We start from the raw sequence: 16840 nt of genomic DNA, 5'->3' as shown, positions 1-16840 counted from the left end.
AAAGAATATTCGAAAAAAGCAGAAACACATGACACAGAAAGTGATAAAGTCAAAGAAAGCCGAGAAAAAATTAAGTATATGATGTTAGCCTCGAACAAGGAAGTTCTTAGTGAAAGATATATAAAAAAAATTAATCGTTCCCAAAGTAAAAAACTGCATGGTTTTGTACAAAAGTTAAAGAACAAAATGTAAATAAAAGAAAACAGCTTACCTGAAATACATGTCAACCAAAACACAATAATTACAAGATAAGACAAGACAATAAGAAACAAAAAACATGCACTTGTAAAGAAATATAAAATGATCACGGGGAACGGTTTTTGAAAGAAATAGAACATGGTCTACAAAAGAAAATATCATTATAAGAGGTCAAAAAGCAAACGTAAAGGAACTAATAAAACGAAAACACATAGAAAAGGATACGTGGATTGATTATCTAAAAAAGTTCTATGCAATGAAATAACAAACGACGCTAGAACAGGAAACTCCAAAAATTACGACAAAAGAACTAAATATCAATATACACAATATACAGGAAGTTCGTAAAATACTTAACTTAATGAGTTGGCATTTTACTAAAATCATCTACATAGTTTTTTTATTTACTTTTAACGCGCATCAAACTTTGTGGTTATTAGCACCGCTCGATATTACATTTTTTTGTTCATTTCTGGATACAAAATATAAACTGATTTTAACATACACAGATTATTACCAACGTACATTTTTACATAAACAGATTTCTAATTTCATTGGTTTTTAGAAGCAATGATTTTCACACATTTATTTTTATACGCACCGATGTTTATGTTTATTCCTATTGATTAAAAAAAACTTTAAATTGACGAATATACACAGTAAGTTGTACACTCAAACTCTTAAAATACTTATCGCGCATTGGATCAATACTTCCAGTAATATTGTACTCGTATTTATGTGTTAAGTGTGTATGTCCTAATCTCAGTCTGTTTATTATAGTTTGGTATACATCGCGTTAGAATCTATGGAGAAGCTATGAGCATATTAACGTGTGTATTAAAAACGGCGTAGGTAGGCGTGGCTAACGGTGATACCAATATGGCGGTGGGATCATGGCCGGACTCAATAATATTAAGACTACTATAAAAATATGAGTAGTTATTCAGAAGATTTAATCATAATCTACAAAGTGCAATACATTTTTAATAAACTATGATTTATTTATCCCGCGGTAAACACTAAAAACACGATATATTATACATAAAGATAAATTAATACAGTCAAATACTACTAATTTAATCTCTGAAGTACGGGCCATTACTTTGTTTACATATTTGTATACTAACCTGTAGAACTTTATTCCTGAAGATTTTTATTAACATTGCTTCTGCCACTGCAACTACGTTGAAAATAAGAAACCATTATTATGCGCTATCACAATATATTATTACAGTTTCTATAAAAGTATTACAAAACTAAAAATATTCGAAAAACAACAAACGTAAATAAACATACGATCTGTCAAAAGTCTCAAAACAATATGGCCGAAGTGAGGTCGTTTTTATTCACGTGATGTCCTCTCCATAGATTCTAACTCGATATTGGTATATCATGTTGTTACACTTATTTTTCCATCTTGTAACTGTTGTTTTTATGTCTCGCAGTTTTTGTTAAGATTGATTTCAATCTTTAAGCTATTCTTTCAATGTCGAGTTAATCCAGTGATGTAAATCTCTCTTATATGTGATTTCTGTTAAATCTTCGTTGTTAACTGAAGATTTGTTAACTGAAGATTTGTCGGTGTTAACTGGATATGTGGCGGACTCTACATAAATTTTACAATGGAAATTTTTTGCTGAAGTTGGTATAAATGTTTCTTTATCAATCGCAACAAGGGATGAGTTGGGTAAATGGTGCATAAGCTACCCATAGAACTTAAAGAATCTGTCATTAGGCATCTGTCTAAGTTAGAGTTTATGGCAATGCTTTATAGATTCCAAATAGTTCTCCTGTATAAAATTTAATATTTTTTATGAAGCAGTACAGTTATTGTGTATGAAGGCACATCCCACTCCTTTTTATGATTTGAAGGCGTTAGTATAAATGTGTTGGTAATTTTGCTACTCATCAATTGTAAAATTGTTTAAACATAGAGGAAGCACTATGTTCGCTTATGCATCTCCCTTTTCTTGTTCTCTTTTTGCCATCGCTTTTCATTTTCCTCTTTCTCTTCTTGTTTCATTTTTAAAAACTATGCAAGGGGCCCTGACTTATCCATTTCTTTATAAACTTTATCAGAACTTGTATTAAGTATAAACAATTACTTATTTCTCTTTTATCCCACCGTTGTCACCAATATTACACTTTTTGAGAATAACTTTATTTAATACCAACTTGTTTACAATACTTTAAGAGACTAACAACTATAAACTTTAAAATCTTAATTACAGCTGTTATAAACAGTCAACCACATCTGTTTATATATATTTTCTGACGATCCAGACTTCACTATACATTTCAGACTTTTTTCTAGAAGTTTTTGACTAGACTTTCTTTGTGGGATAAATCTTACACAATTTTCGTAACAATATATGAAAATTGTGCAATTTCGCTAATTCCATTGGTGTTTGTGTTAAAACTGCGAATACCTTTAAACATGACTTTATTTAAATAACTCATTTTTTTTCTGTCCCTCCCCTCATCGGAGTTAGGCAGCTATTAATTTTTATTTTTCCTATCTTGTGCTAATTATATAATAGTGCTGACCTCTATGATATCCAGCCAGTGATTTTCGCAGCCAAGAGAACTTCTTTCATCCGATGAGTCGTCTTCCTTCGATTTTTTTCTTCAATAATTAACTGCAGAAAACCATACTTATCGTAAGCTACGGCCAAAATAAGTGGCTTTTCTTCGCCCAACTGTTTCGATATTTTCTTATCTTAATGGATTATTTCTAATAATCAATCATTTTATACACTCTCGATCCATGGTATTTTCATAACCGATTATACAACCACATATTAAACAAATCCAGACGTGACATAGCTCTTGCCATTAAAGTCGTCAACTCCGTAGAACAGTGTAGACAGTAGAGTAGTGCTTTTATTTTGAAAAACTTACTCCTGACTATTTCGATTCTAATTTTGACTTCATCATCGGAATCCCATTTATCGTTTAGCCAGAATCCCAAGTACTTAAATCTCTTTAAGTACTCTTTCTATGTCCTGATGTACTATCCCTACTATGACATTTTTTATGTCACGTTTGATAATGACTATGAATTTTGCATAGTTTTGACCTATGCTATTGACGGTATATCGAATGTTATTAATAGATTTGTTATTCACTTTTATTTTTTTATTTCTATATTTGGTAAGGCATTTTGTAAAACAAATTCAGAATATAAATTGAACGGGAGTGGCAACACGACATAGCCCTGTTTGACTTCTTTGAGAATCTAAATGTTCGATGTTGTCATATTTCCCACTTGACTAGTTCCAATACGAATTCAATATAATAACTTCTAGTATAGCCTTTTATTTCTTCCACCTTTCTTGAATATAGTCTTGAAAAAATAATTTTCTTTTTTCTCTTTTAATGACTTTCTGTTACATAATAAAGCGAGAAGTTTTCAAAACGAATAACATTAATCCCATTGGTTGATCGAGTGACGAATTCTAAAGTTCTCCGCAGTAGAAGAGAAGAAGGAGAATTAGTTGCCGCAGTAAAAAAAGCGGAGATATCACTTTGGACATATGAGAAATAATGAAAAATATGGTTTACTTTTATTAAGTTTATACTTTTATTAAAAGAAAAGTATTTGATAGGGGGGACTCGAAAAAATGACGTATTTTCTGGATAAAGTAAGAACTTGGTTGAGTATGGCGAGAGTAGTTCGATTTCGCGCAACTATAAACAAAGTCACAATTGTCATGAATATTTGGAACGGATGATCACCACAAGAAGAAGACCTTAAAGATTTTTCTAAATTCTTCAGAGGTGAATTGGTATTGTTTTTTATTTCAACCAAATATTGCATATTGATCTATGTCGGTCAGATAGCCAAGCGGGTCAGGTGGCCGACTCTCATTCGCTTTACTGTCGAATGGTTAAGTGGATGTGCGTTCAAACCCTGGCTCGGTGTACAGAAAAATAAAAAAGGCTAACGCAGCAGTTTAAAATCCTAAAACGAATCTGCGGCGTAGACTTAGAATATGCTGGTGTCTCAGCCTATGGTGGAGCAGTACGGTAAGGGGAAAGGGCCTTACGGCTCGGTGATACTCCTCCATAGATCCCTACCGGAAGGGCGTGGCGCCTAATATACCGGAGTATAGGCGTATATATGTATATATATATATATATATATATATATATATATATATATATATATATATATATATATATATACAAGGTTACCTTCCACAAGGTTACATTTTAGTGAGTTTTGATGTGGTATCTCTTTTCACTAATTTACCTCTTTCTAGCGTTATTACCTCCTTAAGAAATCACTGGAACTCCATCCAACCTAACTGTCATGTATCCTGGGATGTATTTGTAGAACTTTTACAATTAATATTTGACACTAATTTTTTGGTCTTTAATGACAAATATTACCTTCAAATTTTTGGGACACCTATGGGTTCCTTAATCTCTCCCATCCTGGTTAATTATGTACTGGATGATTTAGTATCTGACCGGCTTGGTCGTTTAGATTTCCAAATCCCTTTTAATAAACGGTATGTTGATGACTTATTACTAGCCTTACCTCCAGACAAGATTCAGGCCACCTTGTCTTTATTCAATGAGTTTGATCCTCATTTACAGTTCACTGTTGAACTTGAGGACTCCAACACAAATAGCAACAACAAATAGACATGCGTGTCATTAGAATGGAAGATAACACCCTTACTACAAGTTGGTACAGGAAACCAATGGCCTCTAATAGGTTTCTCAACTACCACTCTTGTCATCCCTTTAAATATAAATTAAACCTTATTAAAGCTTTAAGCTGCAGGCTAAATAGACTGATACATCCGATTAATCGAAGGGAATCCTTTCAATTACTTAAAAATATTCTGATTGAGAATTCCTATCCATCCTCCCTTATTAATAAATACCTTTATACTCAAAGTTATGGTTCTTCTTTAAATGACATACCCAATGGTGACCAACTCAGAACAATATCAAATAATTCAATTAATAACACTGTTCTGCTTAATACTGTACTTGGGAATCAAACTACCCATTACTCATCTTTACCTTATTTTCCTCAAGTTACTGAGAAACTCGTTAAACTGTACAAACATAACAACGTACCGGTTAAAATTGCTATTAAGAATGCTAAGACTGTCAGGAATTTGTTTTCTAAAACTAAAACACCTTTGTCCCTTCTGGAACAAGTTAATGTAATATATCATATACCTTGTGCTGAGTGTGACTCATGTTACATCGGTCAGACAGGGAGATCACTAAGAGGGCGTCTCACGACTCACCGCAGTGATATTAATTTATCTAAGCATACTTGTGCTCTTGCCCAACATGCTATCAACACTAAGCACGAAGTAAACTTTAATGAAGTTAAAATTCTTGGCACTGAACGCAATCTCGTAAAAAGACAGTTTTTAGAAATGTGTTCAATATTAAAACATCCTAATACCCTTAATAAGAGAACCGACATTAGTAATTTGAGTCAAATTTATCATGCATTAATTTTACAGAATTAGGCTTGATATGTTGTTTACTTAAATTTTGTCCCACATTGGGGTTTTGTTATTACATTTTCATATAATAAATTTAAATAAAAATAAAATAAAATAAATTATTCCTTCCTTAACTTAGTTTTATCAACTTATATGTTATTAATATTTGTCAATATCACTTTTACATAATTAAGTAATTGTTCTTTTTGATAAACTTGTTTGATAAAATTAAACTGAAATTGATTCATAGAATCTTTCTCATTACGGTCCTAAATGTTTGAGCCTTTGGACTGTGGAAATTTGTATTAATCTTCACCTGTTAGCTGGCTAACTAGTGACGTCATAATATTATAATATATGATATTTTGGATTGACTTCGCATGCTTTGTTCTTTGTTGACAGATCAATCACTGTTGGGGTGAGTGGTGATTTTAACCACCTTTTCCTTTCATTGCTTGGTTTTTTAACGACAAGCTGTCAACCAAATTTATCACAAATTTTGAATATACCGCCTTATATATAGAAGTTGGTAGGTTGCCTTGCTGTTTATGTCACTCTGACCTCAAGGCCACCTATTTTCACGTGTTTTCGTGGGTGTTAAACTTGTAAATTCATTTATCGGCGAGTCTCAGTAAGCTAAAGACTGGTAACTTCATTTTATCTTATTACTATTATTCTAAATAACTTATAATGTTACCTAAAGTTAAAATTAAAATCTAATTTATTAAATAAATTTGTTGGAAGTGCATTCGTATGATCTTTTTAGTTCTTTACACTTTAAAACAAACCTTAATGTTTTTTACTTAAGTTTTTATAATAACTTTTTAATACATGTATTTTTATCACATGTTCTTTTGCTGTGCTAATTTTGTTAAATTGCAAACTATACCTACTTTCAATTAATTATTTTATACAACGTTAACTCTGAATGTCCAGTTTCGTAAGTTTTTTCATATTTTTAACATCATTGACTGCTACATGTCTTTGTAAGGTAACACACTTTTGTTGTAACTTCTCCTTGGATGTTTGGTTTCATATTGTTCTTTTTAGATGAACTGATGATGCTTTCTGAGCAGAAAGCGAAACGTCTTCAATAAATAGATGAAGTAGCCACCTTCTTTGTCTTTTATTTCTCCACTTTGACCGAAAAACCCACCACTCTTCGAGTGTACCTTAGTTTATATATATATATATATATATATATATATATATATATATATATATATATATATATATGTATATATATATATATATATATATATATATATATATATATATATATTTCTAAAGTATTCAACTAGGGAATTCAGAGGTTTAATCGGTCATTCAGGTTGGCAAATAAAAAAAGAAGTCAACTACTTCATAGGTTTATTGAAGACGTTTCGCTTTATATTTCTAAAGCTTCATCAGTTCTCTAAAATATAACAAATGACATTGAGTTTATAAGAAATACAGATCTAGTTCATAACTTACAACTCAATATGTAGTATGTTATCGATGTTATCATATCTACTGTACACTTTACTCCTTATTTAAGGAGTAAAGGAGCTTAAGGAGTAAAGTGTACAGTAGATATGATAACATCGATAACATACTACATATTGAGTTGTAAGTTATGAACTATATCTGTATTTCTTATAAACTCAATGTCATTTGTTATATTTTAGAGAACTGATGAAGCTTTAGAAATATAAAGCGAAACGTCTTCAATAAACTTATGAAGTAGTTGACTTCTTTTTTTATTTGCCAACCTGAATGACCGATTAAACCTCTGAATTCACTAGTTGAATACTTTAGAAATATAAATTGACGGTCGTAGTCTTTACAATATATATATATATATATATATATATATATATATATATATATATATATATATATATATATATATATATATATATATATATATATATATCTACGGCATAAAGTGGACTCCGCCCATGTTAAAATTCAGGTTCAAGTGAGCTCCGTGGTCAAGTCGACACCGATATACGGAGCTCACTTGACCATTCCATAATATTGGCTCTGTCGATTCGTCAACATGTATAGTTTCATAATTTTTAAAAATTTTGTGGAGCCCTTAAGTACCCCTGTATCATGAATGTATATTGCTTAGTTCACGTGTATATCTTATAGGGGTCGTTCAGATCTTTTTCATTGTATATTGGAACCATAGGTATATCGGTTTAAGTAAGCTCTGATAGTTTGGCAACTCTGCCATTAAGCTGTATACTTCTCGCGTATAGTCTGAACGGTTTATATGGACTCCTTATTTTTGTTATGATTCAAACGCATTACATTGTGTAACAGATATGAATACTATTAACTACCTGTTTTTGGTAGGTACGTGCTTTTCTAAAAATAGCTTTATAGATACAAAAGGATTTTGTTACCAAATTGGATTTTTTTCACATGCGGAAATTTCCTAATGTATTTTGTTAACGTGAGTATGTCTTCATACGTTTTATTTAAGAATTCGATAGATAAGAACTTCTTTTATTTTATCCATTGTTTTATGATATCTTTTATACAGATTTTTTATTATTTTATCTCTTGTTTTATCTGTGTACTACAGATAGTAGTGCACAAAAAAAAGAAGAATGCTTAATTTATCTAACAACAATTATACCACTTCACCCATATTACATACTTACACCCATATTACATACTGAATGTTTTATCTCCTATTTAGGGGTAATATGTAGTCAATATAAGTGTAGCTAGTGTCAAATTTGCAATGATCAATATAAGTAATAGCTTACTGACTGTACTTTACGTGTTTAGTTCAAATAAATAAACCTTGTCCCTTCAGAAAAGAGCGATTGAAATGGCAAAGTCAACTAAGAAAGTGTAATGAATCTTGTATCACCCCAGATTCACACAGGTTAACCGGTGTTTGAAGGCAAGAGTCCTCATTGCAGATTTAAGGAAGATAACTACCATAAGGAAGTTCCTTTCGAGAGTTCAGATGGCGAGAAGCAGCTTATTTTTTTTTTGTATGTCTTGCAGATGTGTTGGTCTAGCTAGTTATTCCTCGATTCTAGTCATAAAATGGGTTGTTATTCGTGGAGTGGATGTTACGAATCTAGACTTTGTTTCTTTTGTTCTCTAGCTACTTATCTTCAGATATTATGTGGATTGATAACTACGATATTGTAGAGCTTATGTATGGATGTGAGTCTTAATATCCGCTGAATTTGGCTGACTAATTTATAGCTAAATCTACGTGTTAAGTATGTATTGATATCACCCATACAAGCAAGGTATATTCGGCAGCAGAAGCATAGAGTTCAAGCGTCTACGTTTTAAGAGTGGAAGGATGTGCTTCCCATTTTTAGCTGACAAGTTCGCGAAGAATATTATTTTTCTGGTTCTAGTTTTCCATTTAGTTTTAAACAAAGTTCTGTGAATTACAAAGTGTGTTTAAGGATTTCATGACACTATTGGTTCAGGTATATGGTCAAATTTGTGAAAGCGTCTCTGTTAGGGACATTGAAGGAGCCCGCCTGACTTTTTCCAGGGTTTGGCTTAAAATTAATTTATAATCTATTTTTATTGTGTTTAAGATATGATATTTAGATTTTTCTCCACTTCAGCAACAAAATTTTTTGGTTGTGTAACAATAGATGCATCGTCTACAAAATAAAAGTCCTAGTATTTACTGGTATGGGTTGTGTAAATATTATACAGTGTAGGTGCCATTACGGTACCCCAAAGGAGACCGTTCTACTACGTTCTCCATAATCATCTTCTATTCTTATCATTGAGTGATACGGAAAATCTTCTGTTGTGTAGGCATACGCGGATAATACAAGTGAGTTTATTACATAAGGGGATATCACATAGATTTTGGAGAAATGTGCTTTAATTTAAGGTGTCGTAAGCAGAATTTAGATTGACAAATACCACTCCTCATGTCTGATATTTTTCATATGTGTCTTTGCTGTGTTGGGCAAGATTTAGTATGTGTAACGAACATGATCTATCCTGTCATATATAGCCACTTTTATCTTTAAATTGAAGTTTTTCTTCTAATATCGGTTTATATTAAGGATCATATGCAGAAGTATTTTGTATAGCTGAAAAAATAAATAGATATATTGGCCGATAGCTTTTGTGGTCGTTGGGGTTTTTGTCAGGTTTAAGCAAGGCCACAACTTTGTCTTTGCTTTGCTTGTCTACACACTTTGTATATTAGCCATTGTTGTATTTTTTTGTCCAAATTTTATAATTAGTTTTGTGCTTAGATCCTCAGTCAGGAGCCGTAATATTGTTCATAATATACGTGGATAGTGGATCCAAATTCAACATCGTTGAAAGGTTTCCTCAGCTGACTTGTTTGTCCTCTCTCATTTTATCTTTTTCTTTGCCGGCATTTATTATGTTTATTTCGTTATTTTCAGCGATCAGCTTAATACCAAATACCCTAGGTTTAGCCCTCTATTTGCTTCCTGCAGTAGAAATACGTCTGATAAGCTTAAGTCAAGTAGAGTGTCTTTATCTGTAGATATGTCCTTAATATTTATAGACATAATTAGAATAGTTGGTCCTAAAAAGGACCGAATTGATAAAAATCATATTGAACGGGTGATTAAAGAATTAACCGATTTAACAATTATTCATTACCCAGAGTACGCTCGATTGCGGTGGTCTTATTGTTACTTCAAATTTCGTGAAGGCTTCCACGATGAACTTCATAAAATGACTAATCTTTTACTTTTCAATAAAAATTTAAATTTTACATACTGTTACTTTTAGACGATATTTCGAGTCAGATTTGTTTAGTAATAACTGTACTTAATATATAGTCCCTTTGTGAAATGAGCTTGTAATATCGGTTTACAACTCATATATGGATAATAAGAAAATAAACAGGTTAAAATGTGACAACAAACTGCTATATAACAGTACGAGACAATATTCATAAGCTATCAGCTGTAAAAGTCATTGCCTTTTTTCCTGTCGTATCATATTTTAGCATATCATATTTTGAGTGAAGTTGATCCTAAATTCGTCTAATAATATTAAGTTTTTAAAACAGCTGTGTTTTTATGCTCATTCGTTCACCTTTTGTAAAGCAGTCTGTGTAAATATAAGGGATTTATATAATCTTTTCATTTCGTACTCTTTTCGTTTCATAATTATAGTTTTCTTGCTTTTATTTTCTATGGTAATACATATACATACCCAATTCAAAAGGGTGAAAATCAGCGAGTTCTAAATTGAACATAAACATTATTCTCTCTTTCTCCCTATACCTTATATAAAGATCATCGTCATCGTATAGTCCGAACGTAACAAGATTCTATTGCCTTTTCTTGTTTTTTTTTTCTCCTCATTCCTATTGAAAATAAAGCCACGTAAATTCCGTTTATAAAAGTTATGTCAATATTTCTGAAGTGCCTTTCCTAGGATAATTATTTAAGCCTAGTTCGTTTGATTACATGTAATTGATTTGATAGTCCACAACAGACAAGTATTGATTGTAGGTAGGATAGCAGGTGTTGATAAATATGATGGGTCGATAGATAGTCCCGTTATTCCTAAATCTGACCGTATGTTACCTCCCCCTTCATTTGTGGAAGTCCTAACATTTTTTCTCTTGGGGCATCCTCCCAATTTAACTTGGCAATGCAGTTATTATAGAGTCTTTATAGATAAAGCCAGCGCAACTTTAGCATTGAGATTTAGTTTCTTGTACGACGTTGCTATCTTTATATATGTGTTTGACCTTGGAATTAGTTCTGTTCGGTATTGGTTAGTACTCGGACCTCTGTAAGTCGGAAAATACCTCTGCTGGCTTTTCCGGCAATCCTGGTCTAATTAATACGTTCTCGTCACGTATCCACACATTAGCACTAGTTTGATCACTATTTTATATAAAATGTCCTGATTTTAGAGATTCGAATTACACTTCTGGATTTAAATTGCCAAACTTAAATGGAGCTTCGCGGGGTCAGACTGCTAGACAAAAAGACCAACGTTGGAATACTACAATACAACATTGGAGACCTTACGAAAGTAAACGACCAAGAGGAAGACCACAGATGAGATGGGTTGATGATATTAAAAGAATAGCTGGAACAAATTGGAAATATGTTGCTCAGGATAGAGACCGATGGAAGGAGTTAAGAGAGGCCTATGTCCAAACGTGGACGACACAAGGCTAAGAAGAAGAAGAAGATGTTTTTCAGCAAGTTGGTACTCGCTCTTACTTATAAATTGACAGATCAGCTGCTTAACTGCCTGTACTGAACTTTCTTCTTTATTTTGCAAATATACTATTGAATTTGCCCTATACTATTGAATCAACGGAAATACTAAGATCACACGGGGAGAATATTATGGGTTATTTCTGGTTTCGTAATAATTTACACTGAAATTACTAACAAGAGAGTGCTCTCACTTCCACATGTTCAAATTGATATATAGTACCAACATATGCTAGTTATATACCATCAGTACTAATAAAATGGAAACTATCAAATTAATGTCAATTTCTTTGAATAATCAAAACAATCGAAAATATATACCAAAACAACACAATAAAAGTAAAAGTAGAAGAAGAACTAACCGACCCTATTGAAGCTGGCAATATTTAGCTTCAACTAGCAATTTAAATTAAAGGACCAGTTTGACAAAAATCATATTAAAGGGGTGACTGAAAAATTAGCCGATTAATTAATTAATCATTACCCTGGATATGCCCGATTGTGGTGGTCTTCTTAGTACTTAAATTTTCGTAAAGGCTCGTTCTTTCAACCCCATAAGTAATGCCTAATGTTTTACTTTTTATTCAAAATTTTAATTTTACATGCCGTGTATTACTTTTTGACGATATTTCGAATTAGATTTGTATAGTAATAATTTAAGGTATTAAAGAGCCTCTTTGTGGAAAATAAATAAGTTTGTGATATGGTTCGCAACTCATAGCTATATAGATAATAAAAAAATAAACAGTTAAAATAAGTGTAAAAAATTTCAACTCTATACATCGGCGCCATTGTTCAGGTGATGGGTTTATCACAGATATCAAAGGTTACATTTTAATTCAAGGTTCTATTTGCTTATTTTCAATATTAAAAGAGTAGGAAAAGACATGTTTATGCTTTTATTATTTTTTTAAATCTATTCTATTTCCTTTCTAAAGTTCCGTCTTTTTTGAACGACCTGTGTTCTTTTTTCAATTGGGCACTTGTCCAAGGCTATGACAAATACTCTCTCCTCTGCTATTCTACATTAATATGACTGATTCATTATTTTTTCTAAACACTCTGTCCTCTACTATTCTACATTCTTTCTTCTTCTTTTTATATAGACATGACTCTGTCTGTTTTTCAATGTGCCTCCAGTAAGTTGCCGTTCCATGGTTTTCGTGGTCTTCCTACTGATCGTCTTCCTATTGGGTAACCTTCTCTTGCCGTCTCTAATACTCTATTTGTTGTCATTCGACTTATATGATCGTTTCATTCTACTCTTCTATTTCTTAAGTGTTTTATCTCTGCTGCTTCTATGTGTTCTATGACCTGTGTCAGGTCTTGTTTCTGCTGCGTATGTCATTATTGGTCTGATAACTGTTTTGTAAATTCTGCCTTTGGTTTCTTTCCCGATATTTTTATTTCTTCATATTTTTCATTTAGGCAGCCCGCGTCTCTGTTTGCTCTATTCAGTGGATCTTCCACATCAGTTTCGAGCTTTCCGTAGCTAGATAATGTGATACCTAAATATTTAAACTCCATCACTTGTTCTATTAGCTGACCTTCCAGCTCCAATTAATATCTTAGTAAACTTGCTGTTATAACCATGCATGTTGTCTCTTTTGGAGAAATTAACATGTTAAATTTTCTGGCGGTTATATGAAATTGGTGTAGCATACGTTGTAAATCATCTTCACTTTGAACGAATAGTATTGCGTCGTCTGCATAGCAGATTATTTTAATTTGTTTTTCTCCCATTTGGTATCCTCTTTTATTTCTTACTTTTTTATTATTTCATCCATAATTTGTTTGAACACTAGCGGACTCAGGGAATCTCCCTGTCTTATCTTATTGCCAGCTTCAATAGGGTCGGTTAGTTCTTCTTCTTCTTTTACTTTTATTGTGTTGTTTTGGTATATATTTTCGATTGTTTTGATTATTCAATAAAATTGACATTAATTTGATAGTTTCCATTTTATTAGTACTGATGGTATATAACTAGCATATGTTGGTACTATATATCAATTTGAACATGTGGAAGTGAGAGCACTCTCTTGTTAGTAATTTCAGTGTAAATTATTACGAAACCAGAAATAACCCATAATATTCTCCCCGTGAGATCTTAGTATTTCCGTTGATTCAATAGTATAGGGTATCCAATATTTTAATCAACGGTAAGCCAGAGTTTTATTAGTTTTCATATATATATATTTGCAAAATGAAGAAGAAAGTTCAGTACAGGCAGTTAAACAGCTGATCTGTCAATTTAGAAGTAAGAGCAAGTACCAACTTGCTGAAAAGCATCTTCTTCTTCTTAGCCTTGTGTCATCCACGTTTGGACATAGGCCTCTCCCAACTCCTTCCATCGGTCTCTATCCTGAGCAACATATTTCCAATTTGTTCCGGCTATTCTTTTAATATCATCAACCCATCTCATCTGTGATCTTCCTCTTGGTCGTTTACTTTCGTAAGGTCTCCAATGCTGTATTGTAGTATTCCAACGTTGTTCTTTTTGTCTAGCAGTCTGGCCCGCGAAGCTCCATTTAAGTTTGGCAATTTTTGTTGCTATGTTCTCGACTTTTGTTTTTGATCTTACCCAGTCGCTCCTCTTTTTATCTGACAGTCGTATACCTAACATTGCTCTTTCCATTGTTCTTTCTGTTGTGGCTAGTTTATTCAAGTTTGCCTTGGTTAGGGTCTAGGTTTGCATTCCATATGTCATGATAGGAAGGATGTATTGGTTGAGCACTTTGCTCCTCAAGTATTGGGGTATTTTGCGGTTCTTAAGCATCCAACTAAGTTTTCCAAATCCTGCCCATGCTAGTCTTGCTCTTCTAGTAATTTCCGCACTTTGGTTCTCTTTGTCAAGTCTCAGGATTTGGCCTAGGTAGATATACCTTTTGGCCTGAAAAGCATACCAAACACAAAAGGGATAATAAAATGTACTGCACAAACTATTGCGATATAAGATATATATATAAGCTATATATCTGTTAATTATTAGGATATACAGTATTTTTTCTAATACACCTGGAACGATTGAGTGAATAGGTGAACTATCAAATAGGAGGCTATTAGTGTAGAATTAGAAAAACTAATAAATCGTTGATCAATTATTTACTATTAGGCAGTTAATGAGAATTGTTGGGAATACAAAAAAAAACATTAAACTAGTTATTTATAGATTTTAAACAAACACATGATATAATCATAAGAATAAAACTATGAAATACCATTGCAGAACTAGGCTTACCTAAGAAACTAATTAATTTAACAAGGAGTAATCTCCAAGTAAAGACTTCAAGGAAAACTGTCGACTTATTTTCAAATGTACTGCAAAGTGCTTTAAAAAATTTAAACGAATTAGCGTAACATCTGTTTTGAAAACTAAATATTATGAGACGAATTGGGGATATTATATTACACAAACTAAACCGCTTGCCTACAAAAAATATCAGGAAAATATGATACGACGAAAACGACTAATGACTTTACAGCTAATTGCCACATAAGTATCAATGTAACTATAGCTCACAAAATGGGTTCAATTACATTGCAATTTTTAAATTTTTCGTGATAAAATGAAGTGATTGATTGTTGTTTTGAAAAAGGTAAGTTGTTTTTTATTTTTGTATTCCTATCATCTGATATTGTAATATCAACAACATTTTTCATAATATATTCTGAAATGCGCTTTCTATTACTGATAACGAACAAAAGTTTTTTTAACTTCTCGTTATTATAATTATGTAGGAATTTAGATTTTTATCTTGTTCTTACTATAGTGCTAAAGCACAAATGAATTTATAGTCTACCGTATTTTTTCATAGTGGTCATAGTTTTTAATTGTAGTATAGCTTATGTGTTTATAATAACTAGCACATAGAAAATAATAAAATTTTGTAGCCTGTGCTTTATGTTTATTATCCTTTATTGTATTGGAACATCTAGAAGTATAGTAATACATTTTAATTGTTGAACAAAAGAGAAAATAAAAACACTTTTTGTGGTGTGCCACTTAACCATACACAAAATCGTACACAAATAGTCAAATGGTAGTAAAAGTTTCCGATATAGGCCGCCAGACGGCAAAGGCATCGTCGCGCTCGATGTCTATACTATGAAATGTTTTTCATATAGTCTTCGGATCAGATTTTTTCAAAACATTAAATTACATCTTTTTGTCTTTCTTTATTTAGGCTAACCGCTACTGTTTTTTTCTTCAGCGTTTCTTCTTAATCTACATTAATGTTATATTTACATTTCTTTCTGGAACGAGCTATAATTTTTCTCAAATAACCATTTTGTGTGGTTTAGTCGCCTTACGGTTTAGCGTGCTTTGGCTCTTTAAAATCCCTTTTAATATTAATATCGTTTGAGAAATTTTTCCCAGATGACTAAATAAATTTCTTTAACATACAAGAGAGAGGACGTAGAGTAGGGCATAACGAAACTTAGATGTTGAATGAAAACTGCAAATTGCTGCTTAGATTGACAAATACCACTCCTCATACCTAATATCTTTTGTACCCATCTTTGCTGTGTTGGGCAAGATTTAGTATTGGTGACGTACATGATCTTTCCTGTCTATAGCAACTTTTGTCTTTTAATTTGAGTTTTTCTTCTGTTTTACCTCTTGAGCAGTATTTTGTAAAGCTGACAAAATAAATATATTGACCGATAGCTTTTGTGGTCGTTGGAGTTTTTGCCAGGTTTAAGCAAGGCAACAACTTTGTCTTTGCTTTGTTTGTCTGAAGACTTTGGATATCAGTAACTGTTGTATTTTTGGTCCAAATTTTATAATAAGCTTTGTGCTCAGATCTTCAGTCAGTGCCGTACTATTCTTCATTATATACGTAGATAGTGGATCCAAGCTCAACATCGTTAAAAGGTTCCTTCAGCTGACTGGTTTTGTCCTCTCTCATTTTAAGTTTTTCTTTGCTTCTTTGCCGGCAGAGATAGCAC

The sequence above is a fragment of the Diabrotica undecimpunctata genome, chromosome 3 (assembly GCF_040954645.1).
Source record: "Diabrotica undecimpunctata isolate CICGRU chromosome 3, icDiaUnde3, whole genome shotgun sequence".
NCBI lineage: Eukaryota > Metazoa > Arthropoda > Insecta > Coleoptera > Chrysomelidae > Diabrotica > Diabrotica undecimpunctata.
This window is presented reverse-complemented; position numbering follows the sequence as displayed.